General features: G+C 48.4%; 2 protein-coding genes, 1 long non-coding RNA gene and 1 pseudogene across 10 annotated transcripts in view; 2 read left to right on the top strand and 2 right to left on the bottom strand.

Annotated features, from left to right (window-relative positions):
- Window positions 1-4,614, bottom strand: part of Abhd12b (abhydrolase domain containing 12B) — a 53,754-nt gene extending 49,140 nt beyond the window's left edge. Inside the window, exon 1 of the mRNA XM_060387599.1 lies at window positions 4,494-4,614. The gene's annotated coding sequence lies outside the window, so the exon portion shown is untranslated. The remainder of the gene's footprint in view (window positions 1-4,493) is intronic.
- Window positions 4,615-9,264: 4,650 nt separating this feature from the next.
- LOC132655244 (uncharacterized) lies at window positions 9,265-16,283 on the bottom strand. Its single transcript, XR_009592983.1, has 4 exons — window positions 16,241-16,283; window positions 10,417-10,481; window positions 9,757-9,873; window positions 9,265-9,650 (listed from the first exon to the last, which is right to left on the bottom strand). It is a non-coding gene; the product is annotated as an uncharacterized LOC132655244 (long non-coding RNA).
- On the top strand, window positions 12,703-13,114 carry LOC110558842 (ubiquitin-conjugating enzyme E2 C-like; annotated as a pseudogene).
- A 1,901-nt stretch (window positions 16,284-18,184) lies between the features above and the next one.
- Nin (ninein) overlaps window positions 18,185-24,627 on the top strand; it is a 101,060-nt gene continuing 94,617 nt past the window's right edge. For 7 of the 8 annotated variants that reach the window (XR_009592982.1, XM_060387597.1, XM_060387591.1 and 4 more), the window contains exon 1: window positions 18,185-18,345. The gene's annotated coding sequence lies outside the window, so the exon portion shown is untranslated. Of the gene's footprint in view, window positions 18,346-18,614; window positions 18,748-24,627 lie in introns of those variants that run through there. The other variant, XM_060387596.1, reaches the window with a different exon arrangement.

Below are 24,627 nucleotides of genomic sequence, written 5' to 3'. Positions count from 1 at the left end.
ACTGAGCATGACTCTCAGTGGATGAGTCCTACTGCCCTCTTTCCTCCTGAAGTTCCAGTGCCTCCCAAAACAGCACCATCAGCAGAGTGCCAAGCACTCAACACGTGACTGAGGGTAGCTCATCTTAAAACCATAACAAATATACAACTTGTGATCCCAGTACCTGGGAGGCAGAGGCAGGAGAACTGCAAGCTCCAAGCAAGGCTGGGCCACATAGTATTTCAAAACAACAAAACACGAAGGGCAACACAGATGGCTTACTAGGTAAAAGTTCCTGCCATACAAGCCTAATCTGAGTTCAATCCCCTGAGTTCACGGTGGAAAAGAAGAACCAACTTCTGCATTTTGCCCCCGACCTCCATATGCGCACCACTGAGCATGATTGAGCACGCGAGCACACACATGAATAGTCACTTTATAGATACAGATTAAATTCTTTTTTGAGGGGCTGGAGAGATGGCTCAGCGGTTGGGAGCACTGGCTGCCCTTCAAGAGGACCCAGGTTCAATTCCCAGCTCACTCACGTGGCGTTACTGTCTGTAACGCCAAGAGCTGATGCCTCCATACAGACACATATGCAGGCTAAATACCAATGCATGCAAAATAAAAATAAATAAATTACTTTAAAAGTCTTTTTTTGAGATGATACAAAACCATCTCTACCCCCCCCCCCACACACACACACACTTCTTCCATGGTGAATTCATTATAAAAGATCTTTCATCTTTGGAAGTTCATGTTCTAAAGCTACAAAATACTCAATAAACACATAAATAAGCCTTGAACAATAGTAGAGTGGGAAAAAGCTCTTAGCTCTCCCAGAAACCTCATCTATGAAGTGATCCAATTACAAATATGATCAACAAATACATCTCCTGGGTATTATCCGGCAGCTTAAAAGAGAAAAGATAAGAGCTTGAAGCAGGATGCAATGTCCAGCGAGGAGTGCGATTTCAGTTTCTTTCTCTGTTAAGGACAGGAGATAGGGAGAGAAAAACATTACCTAACGAGGAGTCTGAAACAGTGAAGAAAGGCACTAGAAATCCCAGGCTAACTGTAGCCTGCAGATGAACCGATTACACTCCCCTTTAAAGAAATTTATAAGGAAAGCGCTCTCTATGTGTTTCACCTGAGGGGCTAAAAGAAAAGAAGGGGGCGAGGTGGGGGAGCAGAAGCTTCCGGAGCCAAGGTAGCTGGTTTGGCAGATTGACAGGCACCTGGGTAGGGTTTTGGAAGTCAGAAGTAAAGGAATCCCAGCACTGGATCCTCGTGTGGATTGGGTTTTAGACGCTTTCTAAATCGACAGAAGCCATTTTGCCCTTTCCATTTCCGCCTCTCCAAGACAGATGGAACACCCTCAACAAAGCCAAGCGAAGGCAGAGGATGCAATCTGGGATATTAAAAATAAGATCTCTTCCAAATCTTCACAGCTCTTTTAAAAACACTTCCACCGAGTGTTAAAGCATCTCACTGCAGCGCCTAAAAATGGAAAGAAGATGAGGTGCCCTGAGGGGCTCTTATTTCAAAAGCAGCCAGAACTAATATTTACTTCTCAGGAGGGGCCTTTTACACCATCAGCAAAAGTGACCAAATTTAGTCCCATGTGGACCTGAAAGTGATTACACCCCAGAAGGCTTTCCATTACAAATCTCTAAGTGTAAAAAAAACGCTGAATTGAATCCAGAACTGAAACAAATAGGCGAGTGTAATTAATGTTCAAGTTCAATATTAATATATTATTGGACTCCAATGAAACATCTTATCCCATTAACTATTTTGAAGCAACCCATGAAAACGTCAGATTTTGACATCTTATTCTCTATCCTTACCACTATACATTCTTTATTACACAAACAGCTTGAACTTTACATTTTTATAATGCTTAAAGTTCATTTTTTTATAATATTTAAAATATTATAAAATATTATAAGAGCCACCAATAGTGGCTCTTGAGTTTTTAATTTTCTATGTGAAACTAATTTATTCTGAGCCATATGTAATTTCCACTTCTCAAGGCATAGATTAACCTTATAAAAGTATGTTCAAATATCACTGTTTGGTTGTTATCATCTAAAAAATACATCAATATTTGATTAAGTGTAAATAGAATTAATATTTTCTTGTCTTCCCTTGCCACTGGAACATATAAACAAATTAGTTGAGATATATTACTGATGGAAATTACATAGAAATTACTACTCTTTCTTAATTATGGATTCTCCTTAAGCTGGGGAACAGCAAGAAAGAGACAGTTGAAGCTCATCCAAGACAACTAGAGAAATTGGCTTCAGACCACTGCTCAGCCAATGAACAAACAGGACACTTTCAGATAGTGACAAATAAAATGAAATTTGTTTTGGCCACTGATAGTGGCCAGGAAGAGGGTGACAGAAGGCCTGGGGTCAGGGTCAGGGAATTAGAAAAGGTTGTGTTTTGGTGAGGATCAGAGCTGTGAGGAGAGCATGAGGAAGGAGACTCCCAAAGGCTCTACCTAGTATAAAGCTCTCAATAATACCATGGAGCCTGCTGTGTTCTCCCAATACAAAGGCCAGCAGGACCAGAGAGGTGGAGAAAGTGGGCTGGAGTGTTAGTGAGAAATAGAATCTAGGAAGTTAGGCTGGGCCTGGGTATGTATGGAAAAGCAGAAGACCAAATTGCATTCTGCATTCTGAGAAAAACCTCCTTGTCTAAGATGAGGCCATTGTAATGCAAAAAAAAAAAATTTTTTTTCTCTGTTTCTATTTCCAACCATGGAGAAAATAAAACCTTTGTCTCCTAGCTACTTCCTTTGTTGTGATCTCACAAAATCAACTTGAGAGAGAGAGAGAGAGATTATACCTGCTCAAGGTCCAAGCATCAGAGTGAGAATCATCAAGGTTGCACGAACGAGAGCAGCTGGTGACATCGCATCCATAATCAAGAATGAAACACGTTGAGGCTGCACTTCATAATTCCCTAAAAGACAGACTCCGGGGGCATCCTCAGATCTAATAGTCAGCACTTTGCCCTGGTTTCTTAAGCTGTTCTCCAAACCCCTTAGCATTTGCTGGGTGCTGGGAAGCATCCTGTTAGAACAGGCGGCCGGGTAGGCTCCCAGGTGAGAGCTAGTGAAACAGAAACACCAAACCACAAGCCCATCCTTCCGGTGCCCTGTCCTCTAGCCAGCCTTTTCCAGACGGGGCACTGTCCCATCCGATAGATTCATTGGGAGTCTCACTTCGTATTCGTATTTGTATTCACATGGCCGCGACTCCTTCTGAGGGTCTGCCACAGCCCCAGAAACACTGGAAGGACCCAGCTCAATCCTGGGGTCTACAGTGACTGTTGCTTCAATTGTCACAGCTCCCAGTGAACAGGACTGTCCTCCGCCCTGATCGCAAACTGTGAAAGCACTCCCAGAGAGGATTAAAGTGACAGGACTTTTCACCAGGTTCCCAGCCTCCTCTGTCCCCTGCTTCTCTGGAACTTCTGCACAAAAAAAAAAAAAAAAAAAAAAACTACTCTAGAAACATCTCTTACCCATAAGCTAAGTGTCCCTTTTAGAACGCATCTCTGAAGGCTGAGATGGAATCTAAGTGCCGCCATATTTTAGTTGGACAAGATACTTAATCTCTGTGTGCTTGCTTTCTCACCTGTAAGGGAGAGGTGCTAACCATTCTGCCCCTGAAGGGAAGACGGAGGAAATGGCTCTCTACAAAGCGCTTGGAATAAGCCTGCAATGGACTGAGTGCATTCCTTCCCAGCATCATTTTCCTGTTCATACAGCTAACACATCACACTTAGATGGCAAAATGCTGGCTCTTGGATGACTGAGCCATCGTCGACCTCCCCGGCTAAGAGTAGGCTGCTAGGGGGAAGTGCATGGCAAGGTCACTCAAAAAGCTTGATGGGGCAAAGTGAGGAGGTGAGTGTCAGATGCTCAAAGAGACATTTAATAACTTGTGGTTCATTTACTCTGAATAATGCATTGAAGCGAGGACTCGCCGAAGCTTTATTTGGATTAAATTCCTGGCTGTCCCAAGGCTCCATTCCCTAGCCAATAAGCGTAGGGCGTGGGCAGAGAGATTCTGCCCTCAACAGTAAGTATCCAGTTATTAGCAGGTTCTGCCCCTCTGGGTCTCTACTGTTGCATGAACAGTCCCCCAGGGAGAGGGCAACAGGTGTCTTCCTCCTCAGAGCAGGGCACCAAGAACAAACCAAAGTCTGATGCCATCAAACTTGGGAAAGCATTGGTTTTATCGGTCTTATTTACAGAACACAGCTGAGGGGTTACTTACATGAACTTGGGTGACCCCAAAGTAGTTACGCCCCCGAAAAGTGGCGTGAGCCCCAGAGTGGATGATAACTTCCCTAGAGCTTCCTAGATGGAGTCCCCACTTCAGTTTGCCTTTCACAGTCTGTACCTTCAGATGCAGTGAGCTCCCGTGTAACTAGGGCAGGGGGATGCGCAGCCAGCCGGGAGGTGTAGAGCCGTGACCTCCCCCACCCCTTACCCGTTTTATGAAGGACTGTCTACAGTCGGCAGGCCTGATCTTGAGGGTGTCCTGCAAGCAGTCACAGCTGGTGAAGGTAGTGGCTGCTGTGCTCAGAAGGGCAGTGAGCCACGTCACCCACCCAGCTACTCAGTCAAGGCTCCACCTCTTGGGTTTTTGCTTGGCTTCTGCGGTTGTTAGACACCACAGAGCTTAAGACGTCTACTGGACAAACCAGACTAGGCTTCTCCGTGGTAACAACAACAAAGACAGCACATGTCAGCAGTTTGAAATAACCGTCACGTCTTGCCTATGTTCCAAAGCCATGGAAGAGATGGGAAGGCCTGTTCCTTATGCCTCTGAAGAACCAGGCTGGTACCGCTAAAGGTTCCCTGGACATAGGAACAGAAAGAATGAAGTATAACAAGCCACATGTTAGCTCTTAGAAACTTCTACCTGGAAATGTCTACATTGCAACTCATATTTCATTGGAGAAAGAAAGAAAGAAAAGTCATTTGGTCATGGGCTTATAATTATGTGAGCTCTTCCTGACGGGAAGTGCCTCAGATGATGGGGACTAATAAGACTAGCCGCCAGAACAAAGAGTTGATGGAAATGGCATTTGTAAACAATAAAGGGTTGTTTTCTCCTTCCACATAAGTCTAGAGGCAGATGGGGTCCAAGCTAGAAAGCCCAGTGTCTTAAAGATATATTCAGCAACCCATCTTATCTCTGTATTTCTACTTTGCAGTTCTTAGGCTAACAGCAGTATCTCAGTCAAGGCTGTAGATCTTATCCGTGGCTGGATTATCACATGTACAACCAGACATTACACAACACCCAGAGAAGAAGAGCAGCCACATCCTCCATGATTGTTAAATTCTTTCCCAGAGTCCCGGCCTACTTCCTCTGGGCCCATAGGCCAGAGTTCAGCTATGTGCCCATGCTCTAGCATGAAAGAAAGCCTCATTTCCCTATCTGTACAAATAGTCTTGTCTTTCTGACTTTGCTTCTGTTTCTCTTTTACAGATTAAGCCCACAGTCTTGTGCTTGCTAGATATACTCAACTCTTGGCTCTATTGAGACAGAGGCTCTCTAAGTAGCCCAGCCTGGTCTTGAACTTGATATCTTCATACCTCTACCTCCCAAGGGCTAGGAATACAGGTTTCTATCCTCATACCTAGTAGCAATTCTGGTTTCTATAGGAAATGGGGCACTGACTAGGCTGTTCTATGGAAGGATCAAAAGGCCAAGACCAGCCTAGGCTATGTAGAGAGTCTGAGGCTGGTCTACATAGAAAAAAAGGGGTCTCAAGAAGAAAGGATGGGAGGGAGGCAGGGAGAGATTAAAGAAGAGGAGGAGGGAAGAGGAGGGGGAGAGAAAAGGAAAGGGGAGAGGAGGAGGCATAGGAGGAGAACACGAACCATAAGGAGTCAGAAAAATATAACCTGTTTTTACCACTTCTAGGAAGATCTTTTGTTCGGAGTATAAACAGTGAGGGACCACTGTTTTGTGCATCCCTTCACAAAAGCTTTCATTTGCGCTTATGCGTTATTCACAGGGGACTAACTATGGACAAATAAAGAGAGCAAAGCTGGCATTTAAGAAGGAAGGATCGTTTACCTAAGGGTCAGGGAAATTAGAAACTGCTTTGGGTTGATATTCCATCCATTTCAAAAGAGTTGACCAAAAGAATCCACCACTCCCTTTGCTGTGACCCCTCCATTAAACCTAAAAAAATTAATGCTCAGTTCACTCTTTTCCTTATCTGTGTACCTGTCTGTCTCCTCCCCCAAGGCTGAAAATTTAGACCATTTCATCTTTTTTACGCCCTAATGGATAAGTTCAGTTGATCTCTCCATACACCTGAGCCTATTGTAAGTTCTGAGTAAATTAACTCTCGTAAGCCAACAACCTGTAAGGGCCCGTGTTGATACCTGTGTTTCCTAGACACAGAGGGCACAAAAGCTAAACCATCTGATAAGATAAAAGTGTACAAGCAGGAAGGCGGATTTCAAGCGGAGTCAGCCTTATGGATATGCTTATCACCGCTGAGCCTGACACACTTTCTACATGTGAAGGTGGAGAAGAAAAGGCATGAGGAACAGTGGATATCAGCTTGCTTTTACACGCTCATGTTTGCACCATGTGGGACCCATGCCGGCGCCCCTTAGTTCTGTCTCTAACTTCTAGTACTCCTCAGCACTTAGGGGGAAGGGAGGGACTGAGAGACAAGAAGGGAAAGCGCTAGTGTTTCTCTGTTTCATTTTCCCACCTCTGCTTCCTTTGCAGTGTGCGGGAGCAACTTTGTTTCTGCAAACTAAGTGTCACTTAAGATAGGAACTGTCAGAGTTTCTGAGGCTTAGGGGCTCTGCAAGAGAAAGTTGAAATGTAACATTGTAACCTAGCAAAGCAGCTCTGCTGGCCTTCTAAGTCACTCTGGTTTTGAAACAATGTGTCTCACATAAAATGTGTCTTTTTTTTTTTTTTTTTTTTTTTGTAATTTGGACTTGTGCTATTTCTTCTAATTGTGTACCCTTTGAAATGTCAGTGCAATGAAGGGATGCCAATTTCTTCTTGGGCGTACTGATTTATTTTCTTAAAAGCAATTCGAGGTCATAAGTAATGAATGGCAGTAATTAAGGACCAGGAAATGGCCATGGTCAGTTGATGGGACTATTGCTCCAACATCCTCTTTGCAAGCCGCTTGTTGCATTAGACAGATAATAGGCTATGAGCGTTAAAAGCACTGTTTTCCTTCTTCCTTTCAGTACCATTATCACAGGATTCTGCTCCCCAGGATTGTTCTAACAGCCACACAGAGTAAAGCTATCAGATGCGGTCTTCAGTCCAAGCAGACTCGGCTCCAGAGCAGAGCAAAACTGTGGGAAAAGGGAACCGATGCACTTTTTGCTGGCATGTGTGTAAAACTGTATTATTCTTATTCATGAAGGACATGCAAGTCTTCTGCTGTCGATTCTGTTGTTTTGAATCTTATCCAGACAGCTGTGCCGTGTGTGCACGTGTTCACCGGAGGTGGGGTGGGGTGGGGGAGGGGAGTGGTGTGTGTGTGTGTGTGTGTGTGTGTCCACGTGGAGCCTAGAGAACAGCCTTGTCTTTCACCCTCAGGATCATCACCCACCTCCTTTGAGACAGGGTCTCTCATTTTGCTGGCCATCACTCCATTAGCCATGTCTGGACAGTGAGGCCCTGGGATCACCTGTTCTTGTTCCCAGCTCTCCAGCACTCAGTGTGTTTGCATGGGTTCTGGGGGCCCAGCTAAGGTTCTCAGGCTGACAGAGATACAGCCCCAGGTGAGGCAGCTGATTAAAAATAAATCACATCTATTTATTTATGTATATCTGAGTACCAGTGTGGAGGACAGAGGACAACTTTTAGGAGTTTGTTATCTCCTTCTACTGTGTGGGTCTCGGGGATTGAACTCGGGCCACCATTAGGCTTGGTGGTAAGTGCCTTTACCTACTGGGCCATTTCACTGGCTCCCAAGCAGCTAGTTTTGTTTCTTTTTCAGGCATTTGATCTAAACTTGAACTAGAACTTTGTGAGTCTGTAAATACCTCCATTTTTTTATTTGTTTGTTTTTATTCTTGGGTTTTTATATTTTATTCAAATTTCTTTGAATTTGGGGGATTTTTCTTTTTAGGTGTCTTCTTCAGTTTCAACATGTATGAAAATGATCTTCTGGACTTTCCCCTCTGGCTTCCTCTTGGGTCCTAGCTCTTTGTCAACACCAGCCTCATACTCCCTCTGATCCAACTCCAAACTTTTTTTGCCACTTGTGATAGCTTTCATTTTGCTTCCCATGCCCACTTAATTGTTAAGCCCAAGTGTTTAGTTCAAAGAACTGTTATTATTATTATTTATTTTCTTTTCATGTCCAGGATCCTGAATCACTATTTTCCTAGAATATTGTGATAGCCTCCATATTGACTTTTGCTATCTGCCTCTTTGCTTTCTAGCTCATCTTTTATAATTTCTAAGAGAGAGAGATCATATTTATCCCCTGCTCAGGTATCTACAATAGCTCATGATTCCTAGTTTCTTAAAAGCATATTCTCTTTACTTATGTTCAGATCTCCCTTGGCACAAATCACTCCCCACGATCGCTCCTCCACAGACGCATCTTTCCCCCAGATTCATTAAGATGCTTTTGGGTGTATCCATCTGGCAGGCTCCAAAGTGCCTTTCAAGGCTTCACTCAAATATCCCCTCCTCCCATGGATCTCAAGGCAGAATTCCTCACTTCTTATTTTATTCAAGTCTTTATTCAAGTCCTGCCCTAGGTCAAGTTGCCAGAATCATACTCTGAGAGGAGGCTGTATGGGAATGCTCCCGGAAGAGGGCAGTGAGTGAGTGTAGCAGGTAGGAGAGGGAAAGAGGCTAAACAAAGGGGAAGAGTTTAACGCCAAGCCTCAAGGGAGCCCTTTACTGGGACTCTCTGGGTAGGCGTTTGTCCTTCTCCATGACAAAGCACTGGGCATTCATCCTCCCTTACTGAGCAGTCGCTGACTAGAGACTGCCCCTTCCCCACCAGCACTTCCTGCTCTTGCCCATTGACTCATGAAGAGTGGTAGAGGCAGGTGACTGGAACCAGAAACATGTTGTAGCTGCTGATAAAACGACCTCCGAGCAACGTCAGCCTTGGGCATTGTGGTACTCTGCCTGGGAACCCTCGGATTGAGCATGGTTACGGTGGATGCTGAAATACCAGGAAGCAGAGACTGCTTCTTAGTCATCTATATCCCCGCCGCAGACAGGATATCATCTTGCAGTTGGTAAGGGCTTAAATAGCATTTATTGACTCAAATCAGACACTGCTCGATCTATGGCTTTTGATCATTTTGTTGGCACTCCTTCCTCCCACCCCAGGGGTTTTTTAGCTCAACTTATAAAATTTATAATTTATGGAGTTTCAGAACTGGAGGTCCAACTTTTCTTCCTGGTACAGCAGCGTGCTCAGCACATCTCTTCCAACATTCCAAGACAGGCTGCTCGCTCTGTTCAGTCAAGATGCCAACTCGAGAATCATTTCTGAAAGATCAGAGCCAGCCTCGCTGCCAAGAGAAGGGGTTCTTGGCACGCAGCGGACCTGGTTCAATCTGAGATGGCAGATGGTGATTTCAACTTCAGCTGAATTCCTGCTGAAAAGTGTTTGAACTGCAGATGAGAAAAAGCTTCTATGACAAATTTCCAAGCGTGAGAAGCTTCAGAGGGAAATGGCAAGTGTCGACTCCCAACCCCCAGCAACCACATGCACACATACCTCGGAACTACTGCTGGCATCTGAGGCCAAGATTCCCACAAAGATGCCTTCGCTTCTGAGTGCCATGTGCATCCCAGCTGAAGCTTCGCTGAGGTTCAAGTGTCTTCACGGGGTCCGCTAAGGGCAAACACAAAGCAGAGCTTTGGCGGAGTCTGTCCCCATGGCTTCAGAGACGGCTTTCCCTCTCCACCTCCGGCCAGTAGATCATCGGCACATCTCCACTCCTTAAACACTTCATCAGGCCATGGACTGGGGGCCTGGCATCCCTTTTGCAGGTTCTTCATGCCTGAATCTGTGTGAGGACTTGACGATTGGCTCTTGCAACAGTCATCAGAAGACAACCTCTTTATAGAGAGCTGGACACCCCTGGAAACTTGCTGCAGCCCCGACAGGGTAACAGCCAGCGGCTTACTAGTGCAGCAGAATGAAATCCAGACTCCCCTGACTTAATTTAGGGACAACTCTGAGGTGAATTTTTTTTGCCCTAGAACTCTTGCCAACGTGAGGTTGAGGCTGGTACTTTGCCTGAGGTAACACCCTTATGTGATTCCTTCTCCCTCTCTCTGTCTTGCTCCACCCCACGCGCCACACTCCCTTGTCCCTTTCTTCTTGACACACACACTTAATTACCCTTAATAAAACTCTTGTACAAAGCCTCACCTCAGGGTCTGCCCGGGAGCAGACTTAAGATGATTGTGGACAGGAGAAGAGTTCTGGAAGTGCTCCTGCATGGTAGGTATTACACGTGATTACCATGCTACGACAGAGGGGGCGATGCTCTCAAGAGCAAGGGGTGCATGCATTTCCACTTTATGAACCCAGATCTCAGAAGGGGTACTGGGGAACTGGGTCCATAAGAGGCTTGTTTCACAAACATCAGGACCTGAGTTCAAATCCCCAGCACCCATACAACAATGCATTGGGGAAGCAGAGACAAGACAGGAGGATCTCTCAGCTTCACTGGTGAGGAAACCAAGTTAAATCAATGAGGTTCAGGTTCAGGGAGAGACTCAATCTCCAAATATAAGCTGGAGAATAATTGAGGCAGACACTTGACATTGATTTATGGCCTTACATTCTCCTATGTGTGCACATGCACACACAGGAACACATACATATACTTATTCAGAGACAAAACCCCAACTGGGAGTTTACAGGATACTTAATCATGGGAGGTCCATTTGCAATTGGCATTTGTAGAGGCAGAGAAGCAAGGAGAGTGAATCCTAGAAGATGGCCATAGGGGCCATGAATGACTGTTATCAACCCTGGACATCACTGGTGAGAAGAGAGCATGGCTTTGAGAGCTGATGACAGAGCTGTGGGAAGACAGCTGTGTGACGAAAGCTGGTCTCTGCGGCTGACCCTACCGAGATCCTACAGAGATCCTGTACAGTGGGCTCATTTCTTCTGAAAATTGAGGGGAAGAAATTTTTTTTTTTTTTTGGAGAACTGAGGGGTTTAGAAGATGGCCAGCCATCGTCATCATTTACTATTACTATAATAACAACAATAATTATTATTATTACTTTGATAACGTGCATTATTTCCTGCCTCCTTTTAAAATTTGCCAGCATCCCCATCAGCTGAAACCAATAGGGTTCCAGGTTCAGGGGAACATTTTGATGGTCACCAAGGGTGTCCTCCTAGGGCACGGCACAGGTGGAGAAGGGCAGAGAGTGGATGAGGAGGGACAGATGGGAGCTATCCAGCATACCTACCTCTCACAGACACAGAGGGGCAGACAGACTGACACACACACACACACACACACACACACACAGGTTTTGATTTTCGGGCCTTTACCAAATGCACATAAACAGACACCACTTTTTCTCCCTGTTGGTTTTTCTTTTCCCCCTTCTGCCTTATTTGTTTTCACCTTGGGAGACCCAGAGACAGACCAGCGACTGTGGGAGCAAGGGCCCGTAACAATCAGGAGGAAGTCTAAGTGCATTTTCATTAGAGTCTGGGTATGGCCACCAGGTACTTCAGAATTGGCTCTAATACAGCGGCCTCCGTGACAGAGCTTTATGTAGATTGGACACGACTCTCAGAGTTCGCTGCCGTAAAGATTTAGCACCCCTTTGACCTTGGAATTTTGGTGTACAAAGGTCTAAATGTGACCTTAGAAAGACACACCAGTTCTGCCACAGTTGAAAACAAAATGCAAATCAAAGGTTTTCACGTTGCTATCTGCACGGCCAAACCTATCTGATTGCACCCTCATCAACCTGTGCAGAGAGGCCATCGTTATTTAGATTACTTCCCAGTGTCCCTCTTCCTGAGAACAGCAATATCTTCTCATTGGTCTCATTTTCTCTTTTCATAATAGCCATTTCCCATGGGTTTCAGATTCCAACTGTTGAGAGAGTAAGAGTAAAAAATCACCTAGGGCCTTTGAGATTAATCACGGGGAACAACATGGGTCCTCAGGATGCTGGCGGGGGCGGATGTAAGTGGAGGATGGATGAGGCCGAGGCACCCACCCTCTCACATTTCCTTGGTGGACCAGCAGATGCCACTGCCTTCCTGGCCTCTGGTCTTCTTTGCTAGGCTCCCACCAGATTGAAGGAACAGGTGAGGTGAACTTAAACCGTTTCCTAGTTTATCATTTCTAGTTATTAATATGCTGTGCACTGGGCTGGATGTGGTGGCGCACGCCTGTAATCGCAGCTCTCGGGGAGGCAGAGGCAGGCAGATCTCTGTGAGTTTGAGGCCAGCCTGGTCTACAAAGCGAGTCCAGGACAGCCATGGCTACACAGAGAAACACAGTCTCAAAAGACAAAACAAACAAACAAACAAACAAAGAGCTGTCCTTTCATCTCCCAACTCCTGTCTTGGTGCCAGCGCTCCTGGGATGGCCTCACAAAACCGCGCACACGACCCAGCTGCTGCCAGCATCGCCGAGGGGCCCTGCGGGCAAGAGGCCACCCGCAGGAGCTGATGACACTCATGACGTCTGGTGAGAGAGGAATTTCCGCCTTTCCGGAATCAGACAACCTGTTCAAGTGGGTAGGGACCATCCACGGAGCAGCCGGCACAGTATAGGAAGAGCTGAGGTATAAATTCTCCCTAGAGTTCCCCCGTGACAGGCGCCCACGGAGAAGTTCCTCACGCCCCGCTACCACCCCAGCGTGGGCACCAGGGTAGCATCTGCCTGGACGGCCTCAAGGATAAGCGGTCCGCACCGTCCGACGTCAGGCCCATCTTGCTCTCTGTCCAGAGCCTGCTAGGCGATCCCAACACCGATAGCCCTTTGAACACACATGCTGCCGAGCTCTGGAAAACCCCACAGCGTTTAAGAAGTACCTGCAAGAAACCTATTCAAAGCAGGTCTCCAGCCAAGAGCCCTAATACAAACTGTCCAGCTTCTCTTTAGTGTCGTCTTTGTTCATGATGGTCTGTCCTTTCCTTGACTTCTAAGTTGTGATGTTACTTAGTTTTGTTTTCTTTTTTAATTAAGTCTGCTTGAACCCTTACAATGTAGATTAAATACACGTTTATTATTTTCGTATAAAGAAACATAAACACATATATGTATATAGAGAGATATAGATCTATAGTACATGGGCTCCTTTCTTCTGAAAATTTAGTTTAAGAACTATTTTTGAAGACCTGAACGGCATAGGTGACCAGTCTTTCTTGTTACTATTATTATTATTTACTATTACGTTATAACTATCATTATTACTACTGTGACAACTTGCATTATTTCAACACAGCTATTTGGGTCATCTCTAATCAGTCCCAGGGAGGAAATGCTAATGGGGACATGCCCAGGCTTGGGGGTCAGATACATCCAGTTTGTGATCTTCAGCTCAGCAGTAGCCATCAGTCTATATGACCATTCTGAAGAGAGATGGACTATAAGCAAAAATACCTACCAGGAGCCAAAGAATCACACAAACACGATTTAAAAAAAACTAATTGGTTCTAATACTGATTAAATGTTAAAAAGATAATATTTGGGGGCATATTAGATCAAATAAAATGTTAAACAATAATTGTATGTGTTCATTTTACCTTTGAAAATAGGGCCATCAGCAAAAGCTTGAGCAACACATGTGGCTTACTTTTTTTTTTTTTTTCTACTGGACAGAGCTGTTTTAAATAGGTTTGAGTTTTTGTTCAAATGTGGTCTCATTTGGGAAAATGTCATTTTTCATTCAAAGCTCTTTTACTTTAAATGAAGATTTCACATCACATGGGTCAAGTGTTTGGGGAAGGAACATCACTGCTTTCTAAGCTAAAATGCCATTTCCTTCTCCTTTGAATGAAGCTGCAGTGACCGGCATTTTAGAAGAGGGGGCCATTCCAGGTTCTGGACTCCTGGAACGGGATGGTTCCTGGAACCATGAGCACGCACCATCCTCTCAGTGTGAGGATACTGAAAGATCCTGGAGTCCAAGGGCCAATTCCTACTGTGCCTTAAGTTTTGGAGAGAATGAACATGGAACAGAGACCAAGGTGCCAACTATGTCACAGGACTGGTGATCTGGACAGAAAGAAAAGCAGTGGCAAGATTCAGAGGTGCATGTGCAGAGCGGGGTGGGGGGAGGTTGGCTTCCGTGAGAAGAGGCATTTTCACAATGGCTGAGCCGAACCCCAGGAGAGCATGCGAAATGCAGTGGTCTGAGCAGCAGTCATTTTTTAATGATATCTTTTGCTCTCTGCTTTGGTGCGCGTTGCCCAGCTTGTTAGAATCCAGTGCTGCCCCAAGCAATCCCCTGCTCTCTCACATGTGGGTGTATTTTTTTTTCTTCTCTCAGAGCAAGAACTGAGAATGCTTCCTTGGAACATGGAGACAGGCCTGGGTGCTTTCAAAATTTGAGCTGAGTGCATCTCCTCTACTTTCATATACATCACAAAGGAGAGTGAGAGCCCAAGTCCTCAGGAGAGTCCCCAGGGGCCAAGGCTAAATGGGCCACCTTCCATCCATTCCTTTTCTCCGCTTGTGTTCTTTCTTCCTGCCTGGCTGTTAAGTCTCCTAGTTCCTGGCATGCATCTCTGGGATACAGATTTTTTTCTTTCTCCCTCTTTCTTTCACTACCCTATCTCCTCAGGGAGAAAGCAGATGTCTCCTTTCACTCAGTTTCTGGGCTAGCCAGGAAAAAAAAAAGTCTACATTCCTAAACTCTCTTCTCACTTCTCCCCCAGTCTCTCTCTCTCTCTCTCATTCTCCTTCTCTTTCTCTCCTCCTTCTCCTCTTTCTTGTTTTTCAAGACAGGGTTCTCTGTGTAGCACTGGCTGTCCTGGAACTCACAGAGATCTGCCTGCCCCTGCCTTCTGAATGCTGGGTTTAGAGGTGTGTGCACCACCATGCCAGGATTATAATCTTGTTTTTTTCATCCCTCATTCCCATCTCTTATCTCTACTTTCCTCTTCTCTCTGTCCAATACATTTTACCTGTCCTGATTCTGATCATTTATGAAGTTTAAAGCCTGGTGTGGTGGTGCATGCCTTTAATCCCAACAGCAGGAGGCAGAAGCAGGTGGGTCTCTATGAGTTTGAGGCCAGTCTGGTTTACAGAGTGAGTTTCAAGACAGCTGGGGCTTTGTAGAGAGACCTTGTCTCAAAAGAAAGCAAATCAAACCAACCAACCAAACAAAAATAATAATAATAAAGTTTCCTCAGGAAGAAACACAGTGACATACTGTTTAAGACCTGTGCTTCAGTAAACATCTACGTTTTAAATGACTGACACCTTCAGCCCTGTACTGTAGAATGTAGCAGAAAACCCCCAAACAACAGTGCAAATACTTGGAGGACCCAGGCTCTCTTAACAAGGTTCTGTAAAATGAGAATTAAAATCAAAAGCAGATTTTCAAAAAATCAACAAATAAAAGGTGAAATTTGGCTTGAAAGATTACACTAGGCAAACGTTCACAAGTCTTTTTATCTTGTTATTTTATGTGTAAAGTAGAATTAAAACTATTTCTGCCATGAACTGATGGGCCTGCTCTTTGATCACCTCCCCCTGATGGGGGAGGGCAGCCTTACCAGGCCACAGAGGAAGACAGTGCAGCCAGTCCTGAGGAGACCCGAAAGGCTAGGGTCAGATAGAAGGGGAGGAGGACCTCCCCTATCAGTGGACTGGGGGAGGGGCATGGGTAGAGAGGGGGGAGGAAGAGTAGGGTTGGGAGAGGAGGCAGAGAGCTATAAAGGGGATAAAACAAACAAACAAACAAACAAACAAAACTATTTCTGCCAAGCCTTAGGCTGGTTCTGAGGGAAGTCTTTGGTTTTTATGCCTGGACCAAGGCTAATTCCTGCCCTGTGCAACCTAGGACGCAGTCACACACAGTCAGTTCTGGAGGTGCCAAACAAGCCTTTGACCCCAGCATTTAGGAGGCAGAGGCAGACCAGTCTCTGAGTTCCAGGACAGCCAGGGCTACACTGAGAAACTCTGCCTCAGAAACAAACAACAAACAAACAAACAACAACAACAACAAAAACCTGCCTCAGACAGGCTCTCACCAACCCCGCACTGCCCAGCGGCAGCGAACTGCCTGCCTTCCCGCAGCTTCTTCCTCTGTGAGAGGCTGGAGGCACTCCCAGCGCTAACTCCACCCCATCCCACCCTTGCAGAAAACCAGTTCTGGGTTTTTCTAATCACAGGATCCCTAGCAATCTGTGCTTCCTACACAAGTAGCGAGCACTGTCTCCAGTACCCTTTGCCCCAAGGAAAACAGCTCAGAACCAAGCCGCTACCACACCCTCAAGGATTCTTGGCGGTTAAAGGGACATATGGAGAAATGTCCAGCACCATAGCTTCCACGGCAAAGTCTGGGAAGGGCAAGAAAGCTGCCTCCTCGCCCTTCCCCCCCTGAGGCTGTAGGCGGCTTGAGTGTCCAGCAGATGTCATTCTCTTGCTCATGACATCTCTGTAAGTACCCTGGTGGTGGGCTGATGAATGGTATTGTATAACTGAACAGCCGTGATTACGGTTTGTAAGTTTCTATGTGCTAAAAGGGCACAGGAGCTTGAAATGCCCCTTATTCTCCCAGATGCGCTGGGTTGGAGAAAGATTTGGAATTTTTAGATAACTGGCTTTGTTACATGTTTCCTAAATTTTGAGATAATTGTAGATTCTTTTAAGTTGTAAGACATAATATAGAGAGAGAGCCTCTGAATGCTTTAATCAGTTTCCCCCACTCTGCAGAACTGTAGCACAATACAATCAGAAGAGGGACCAGGCCTTGGTCAGCGGGGGCGCGGGAAAAGCTCACCGTTTGTTTTCACAGGTTCTAGTTTGTGAGCACTGAGTTCTAGGAAGCTATACCACATGTGTGATGTTCTTCTGAATCCTTGTCTGTGAAGGGCTTTCTGTGGGAAGCTCTGGCTTCCGGGACTTCCAGCTTCCTGCTTTTCAAACGCTGTGGTGTCTACCTCCTCAGGGTGATGTCACGAGGGGCAGGTCACATCTGTTATTTCCAGGATCCTGAACTTTACCAGTTTACTCTCGTCACCTAGAAGGCTCAGCGGCAATGGGGGCTTTGCCCAGCTTCCTTGCGGAGCTAACCCGTGGGTATAATAACCCAGGTAGACCCTTTCCCAAGGGGGTAGAGGTGGAGGCTGCAGAGAAGCTGCCTCGGGCCTGTAGCTCCCTCCACCTCTGGCCTGGATTTGCAGTCCTGTCTGACTGCATTGTTGTTAGGAAGCATAGGGATGGGGGAAGCCCTGAGATGAAGTCAGCAATTGTTTTGAGGATGCTGTGTGGAGCAGGCACGGGAGAAGGCGGCGGGGTGAGAGGCGGAGACCCACCAGGCCACCTTGACGGCCCAGGGACCACCAATTCCAGTAACTTTCCGTGCACTCAGGCTGTGACACGGTTGCTCGCACCCTCCGATGGCTGCACCAGGGGCAGGGCAGTTGTGAGGATGAGGCGGCAGCCACTGGTGCTCCCAGGAGTGGTTCTGACAGCCAGGGAGGTCCCAGGGCCCTTTGCTCTCTGGGGCCCTTCCCCATGACCTTCCAAGGGCTTTCTGGGGGCTAGGAAACGCAGGGTGGCTTGCAGGTGACAGAGGGACCCCGGACCTTCACTAAGGCCGACCGGCCGGGGCCTCCATCCTCCAGAAACGCCGTGGACCCAGCGCCAAGGGCCACGTGCCGGCGGATGCTTTCGAGAGGACAAGGAGGAGGAGGGCCAAAGGGACCGCGTGGTGGCAGAGCCAGCCGGGGCGCCGAGGAGGCCGGCAGGGGCAGCAGGAGCGGTACGCCGAGGGAGGGCGTCCCCGAGTTCAAATCTCCCCGGCGGGGGTTGGTCCTCCCCACCCCGTAGGCTCTCAGCCAACCCCCGCCCCTCCCTCGGCCGCGGCCGGAGGAGGAGCCGCGCCCCGGCCCGGCGTCCCCCCCCCCCATCGACTCCTCCCCACGTGGCCGGGCTCTTCCTCCCCCCCCCCCCCGCGGCCCGATCTCCCGGCGGCGGCGGCGGCGGCGGCGGCGGCGGCGGGGAGCGAGCGCGCGGAGCCAGGGAGCAAGCGCGGCCGTCCCGAGCCGGAGGCCCCGCCGAGCCCGAGCGCCGCGGGCATGGCGTGCGCGGGGGCGCGGGGCGCCTGAGCCCCCCCCACCCCTCGGGGGGACGCGGTGAGCGACCAGCCGGGGAGCCCCAGCCCGGGGGTGGGGGAGCGCGGAGGGAGGGAGGCCTGGACTGCGGGGTGGGGGCGGGGGGGACCCCCCTCGCCGATCCCGGGGTTCCCGGCCGGCGCGGTGGGGGGGGGGACGGGGAGGGGGACGGCCCGGGGTGGGGCTCGGTGGCCGGCGGGGGGAGGGGCCGCGGCGCCGGCGGGGGCGGGGGCGGGGGCGGCGCCGGCGCGCTCCTGTGCGCGCTGGGTCCTTCCCTATGGAAATGACGCCCGCGCCGGTCCCCAGTCGCGTCCCCTGGAAGGACGCGTGCCCGGCTCGGCGGCGGCGGCCCTAACAAAGCCCGCTTGGCCCCCGGCTGGGAGCTCCGGAGGCGGCCGATCGCTCCCCACAGGCCGACGGGAGGTAGGCGGGGACGGCCGGGGCGGACGCGCGGGGGTCTGGCGGGTGAGCATCCCCACCCCTCCTCCCTCCCGGTGGGCGGGCGGGCAGGTGGAGCGGGGACGCCTCTCGGGTTGCTAGGGACCTGGGCGGGGCCGGCCCGCCCTCCGGCCACACCTCCGCCGCCTCCCGGCCGCCCTGGGGCTCCCGGAGCTGAGAGCCGCGGCTGTGCCTCTCGCTCCGGCGGCGCGGGCGAACAGAAAGGGCTTCTTGTTCCGTGGCTCCGGGCCGCCCGGGCAGCCCCGACCGCCAGAAGCCGAAGGGGGGGAGGCCTGAGTGGGGAGGCCCCCCTCCTCCAGGGTGTCGGAATGCGCCTCCTGCGAGCGCAGAGCTATCTGGAGTCGTAAAAGTGGAGATTTTTAGAAGGTGCGTGGGATCCGGGGCAGGTCGAGGCTTCGGGGGACAGCTGGCAGGAAGGGGGGACGACGACGGGACATCTGGACAGATGCTCTGAAACGCGCGGTCTCCGGAGCGGAGGAGTGTGGGGTGAAGCGAGGCCAGGGTGTAGGTAGGGGAGAAGTAGCCAAGACTTCTTGGCTACCAAGAAGATGGGAACCAGCTTCTGCTCAAAGCTCTGTGACACTGAGAGATGGGGGCGTGTGTGTGTGTGTGGGAGCTCCCAGCCCCCGCCGGGACAGACCAGGCGAAGGTGCAGATGAAAGGCGATCTGGAAGAGTGCTCCGCCGCTGATCGTGTTTCCAGACAACTTGGTTTTGATGAGACGGTCTCATTGTCCCTCACCTGGACTAGACCCCCCCCACCCCCGCCCAGGCGTTGAGAAAGTCCTGAGAGGGCTTTCCAACGCGGCTCAACCAGGACAGGTGTGCGGTTGTCTAAGTGGCAGCTTTTAGGGGGCTCGTCCCAATTAATCTCATCACAGCAGCCTGAGCTGGGGTCTTGAAAGCACCACCTGTGTCTCAGATGCGCCGTGCTGGTGTAAATTTGTCTGTTTGCATGCTTCCCGAGGCTTAACAAACCCCAGGGAAGGACTTTTGGTGGCACTTGTGTGGCTTGTTCTAGCGGCTTCTCCAGTGGCGAGCGTGGGCTGCCCTGGAATATTATTAGGATGTCTTGCTGTAGAACTGAAAGTAGCTGAAAGTAGCGGTGCATGCCTCTAATCCTAGCACTTGGGGGCCAGAGGCTGGAGGATCTGAGTTTGAGGCCAGCCTGGACTACAAAGCGAGTTCCAGGACAGCAAGGGCTATGTAGAAAAACCCTGTCTCAAAAAACTGAAGAGAGAGAGAGAGAGAGAGAGAGAGAGAGAGAGAGAGAGAGAGAGAGAGAGAGGGAGAGGACCTAGCAGTGAAATACCCTGTCAGTAAGGTTTCAGGCTGTCTGAAAGAAGAGTTGGTGTGGTCTTTGAGCTGTGGTTGGTGTTCACAGGGAGGTGATGGGAACAGTCCCGGGCAGGGGGTATTGGGAACCTGTTTATTTTCACGGCTCTCTGATGCTCTGGAGGGAAGCCTCCTGAGCTGCAGTGTTGAGAAAGCAAATGAATTGCCATAGGCAAAGCCATCGCCAACAGGGGTACGCTGGGGCAAGGAAGAGGAAGCCACTCTTGATGTGGTCATCTTGTCGAAATGTCACGGTGCAGTCATTTTAATAGGTCCTTGCTCAGAAGGTCACACGTTCTGTTTTCTTACTCCTTTTTCATTTTAGATATGTAATGGTCCTTCATAGCAAAAGATGTTAACTCACAGGACAAGAATAGGGCGCCACTGAATTCTGAACAGCGAATCTTAATAGTCAGTGTTCTTATCACGAGTCAAATGTTGTTAAAATAAATTGTTTTAAATGTCACTGTAAATGACTTTCTAAACTAGCATTTTACCAGCCTTGATGCTTCCATTTTGTGTTGATAATGAAAATACATTTTATAAGTCTTACCCTGATGGAGGCTTGGCAGTTACACCAGGACATTTTAGAAGGATTCAGACAGCCCCAGCTTTTCAGAAGATTTACTTTTATAGTTGCCAACTCATTTGTAAGCCAATAAATAATGCAGTTTGAATTCTGACTATTGATCTTGCATCTGTTGGCCAGAGACTTGTGGGGTGGGCCCACTGAACTTCACAGAAAAGATACATTTATCCAATTATATTTACAAATAAGACGATTTAAAACATCATGGAATTATGCAAATGAAAACTTCATTAGAAATGAGCTCATTTCTTTACTGCAATTTGTATAAGCAATTAGACACTCACTCTACATGGAAAGTGCTCAAAGCATCAATATCCTAACACCTCAGCACAGTTGGGGAAATAACGTTGGTAGATGTGAGAACAGACATTCTCTGCTCTTGCCCTAGGGAGCTCATAGCTTCAGCCATCCTAAATTAATTTATGTAAATGCAGCTCGAGAAATGAAAGTTGTTTCAGGCTCTCTCTTTTAGAAAAAAAAAACAACAACACAGTAACAAACCCAAAACTCTGGGGTTTTTCTCTTTTTTTTTTTTTTTTGTTCTGTGGCTCCTGTAGTTTTGCTTTAGTCATTGAATACAGGTTACTGGATCTTTGTTGTGCAAAGCTGTTTTTCCCTTCACTGATTAGGTAATCCACCTGCTATTAGGTGTAACAAAAGCCTGGGTTCGCGTCAACCTTCAGGGCACTAAAACACTAAAGCCTATTTAGGTTCCACAGTTGACGATAGATGCTAGCAGGACGCCCTTGGCACAATAAAATCTGAGGGTATGGGTAGCAAAGTTTTTCTTGCAAACTCATTTGAATGTGAGTTCTCCCTGTTCGGTGGCCTGTCGGAGTTCATGTTACATATTATTTTTCTGTCTCAGCTCTATTCCTGGTGATGCTTTTGGTTTTCAGCTTGAAGGGAGGAGGCACTATTTGAGTAGGGAGGAGACATTTGGCAGTTTGTGGCCGAGCAGCAAGCAGTACTTTGAAGAGGTGTTTTAGGTAAAAATGGGGCCATTGCTTACTCTGGGGCCAGTGCTAGACTTGAGTTTATTCTCCTTATTATATCTCTATCTACCAAAATTAGTACAAGATTATGCCTGGAAAATTTTGCAGCTGGTAAAAATGTTGGCGGAAAAGAGGGAAGAAAAAGAAACACTTTAATCTGACCATGGGCATTATTAGGGTCTAATGAAGGTGTAGATGAAAAGCTTTAGCAGGCAGGGTTTGTCTGTGCTCATCACTGCAGCCCCAAAGTAATGAAATGAGTCACTTGGTGGCCACTGCCTGGGCTGTGGACCCCCAACAGCTGTGTCTGAACACAGGTCCGAAAGCATCTATTATGATACTCTCGAAAGGAAAGAGGCTGAGCCCAGAGGGGCATGCAGACATTCCGCAGAGCTGTTCAGCTGCTGAGCCATCTGGAAGGGAAATAAAAGGCCCGGGCTAGGGGCTCTGGCATTGTGCTTGTTTATTATTTGGTTTGCACTAGCCAGACTTTGTCCCCTTTCCACTCCCTCCAGCCCAGAACAGGCACCCATGTTGGCCGGGCTTCCATTCTTCCAAGCTCCTTCCTGTAGCCAGGTGTGGGGAAGTTGACGGGTGCACTTCGCTCTGACCTTCTGCTGAACACTTCATTTCTCCAGTCCCGCCTCTACCTGTCTCTTTCGAAGCCTTAGCTGGCACTGTGTGTTCATCGGCTGGGGGTGCACAGATCTGTGATGGCCCTCTCTGGCAGCGTGCGGCCTCGTTCTGGGTTCTTTGGGAGAAAGATGCTCCGAGTAATTGTCATGAAGGGCAGTTATTGGATAGCCAGTGTTTTGATTGCTCATTCTGCCCGTGGGCCTCTTATTTAACTGTCTCTAGTTAGAATGCCAGCGTGTTGCCCATACCAGCCCTTTTAGTCCTAAAGGCGTCATGAAGGCTTCTGGCTAGCTGATTGAAGCGGGGGGTGGGGGTGGGGGGGGCATTGGTAAGGTTTCCCTGAGGTGATGCTGTCATCATTAAACTGGAATTGTTCTTTGCAAACTTCCAGGAGAATTTACTACCCTCATTCAGAATTGTTAAGTTCCTGCTGCTGCTGGCTTCCTGCTGGGCCTTGACTCTGGAAAGCACTGGCTTCCCAAATTAGTCATTAAGTATTCATTTGGGGGAAAGACATGGCCACCTTATACAAAAATGTATTTTTCAGCCTCAAACCCCAAAGCCGCTTCAGGAAAAGAAAGAGAGTGCTTGTTGTATCTGCGTATTCCTAGAGACTTGTAGACCGTACTCATTTGGTCAATGGACCAAGGTAACTGTGGGTTCCTCCACCCACTTTGCATTTCGATTTGGAATAGTGTGTGACCGGAGACTGGCCAAGGTTTCCTCAGCACTGTCCATCTGGTTGACACAGGAAGGGAACACACGTTTCCAGGGGTGTCATTTCAGTAGCCCCATCATTCATCATAGATAAGGCTGAGGGACAATAATGGTCACACTGGTAGACTCTTAGCCCCTCCTCCACTCTACTGCTGTGGCCTGGAAGAGGCTGCTTAATTTGCCTGACCCCAATTTTCTGCATTTGAAATGGGGAAGTGATTCTGTCTGTGCCCCTGAATTAGGAGGATTAAGTTATATGAATGAGGTGGTCTCCATAAAGTACTTGGTGTAGGCCTGGCTCACAGTGAGTGCTGGGAAGAACAGGATGATACCTTCTGAATTCCCTGCTATTTGTCAGTAATCTGTCTTTTAGGCTCAAGGAGCCAAGCATGACCCGCTATCATCATCATTTATTAATATAATGATGTTTACCTGGGTAATATCAATTATATCAATTGCCTCTTTTTTTTTTTGACACAGGGTTTCTTTGTGTAGCCTTGGCTGTCCTAGACTTGCTTTGTAGACCAGGCTGGTCTCAAACTCACAGAGCTCCGCCTGCCTCTGCCTCCCTGAGTGCTGGGATCACAGGCGTGCGCCACTACACGGGGCTCAACTGCCCATTCCTACCCTCTGTTCAGCAGCATTCCAAGTCAGCTTTCCAAATCAGCTGCTTCACTGTTCTGCCGGCTTCGGCCTGGCTGACGTAAATTCCTCTCCTAAGCTCACGCTTCCTTTCCAGACCCCCGGTGTCTTTTTGCTTGATTTTTCAGCTGCTGCTCTTGGACCTTTTTCTCTGAGCCTAGCCACTTCCACTAGCTTGCCCTACTTAGTTCCGGAACAACCCGTCCAGATGGCTGCTGTTACTCTCATTGTCTAAACAAGGGGACTTGACTGGAGTTTTAGCACAGAATCTCCTCTCGAGTCTTGTCTCTTAACCAGAAAGTGCAGCTGGAGTTTGTGACTCCGTCAGTGTAACCACGAGTGCCCTGACTTACACTTTTGATGACGTCACTGGAGCCGCTGTTGGTGCTCCGTTTCCCTTCAGTTATGCCCAAGCCTGAGAGTGCCCTTGAGAAGGGGAGAGGTGCATGTGGAAGAGGTCAGCGCAGAAACCATCTGGCCTCTCCCACCGGGGTTAAGTTTCCCTTTCTGGAACCTTCAGGACATGAAGTCAGTCCGTTAGTTAGTCCCTGGCTTAAAGAGCAGATTGTGCTGTTCGGTTGGGGGTTGGGGAGGAAAGACAATAATGAAGCAGAAACTATGGCCCTTACCCTCGAGTTTCTGGCAAGCGAGGAGGGGAAAACATTCTTGCACGGGGAGATTACAGATGAACATTTGGAGAACTGTATCAACCGGCAGGAATGCGTTTGGTGCCAGATGAGAACTGACATCTTGCCGCCATGTGTAGCACCTCGCCACCCCTGCCTTCAGGGATGGAACACCTGTCCCACTGGGGTAGAGCCCCCCTTCTCCCATGCCACCCTGCCCCCACGCCCTCCTCACCCATGCGCCCTCGTGCACCCCTCACCTCCTATCCTCATGCACCCCTCCCTTTCCACCCCCATGCACCCCT

This window comes from Meriones unguiculatus, chromosome 7 (assembly GCF_030254825.1).
Source record: "Meriones unguiculatus strain TT.TT164.6M chromosome 7, Bangor_MerUng_6.1, whole genome shotgun sequence".
NCBI classification, from domain to species: Eukaryota; Metazoa; Chordata; class Mammalia; order Rodentia; family Muridae; genus Meriones; species Meriones unguiculatus.
The sequence above is the reverse complement of the archived record's forward strand: the minus strand, read 5'-3'. Positions and strand labels throughout refer to the sequence as shown.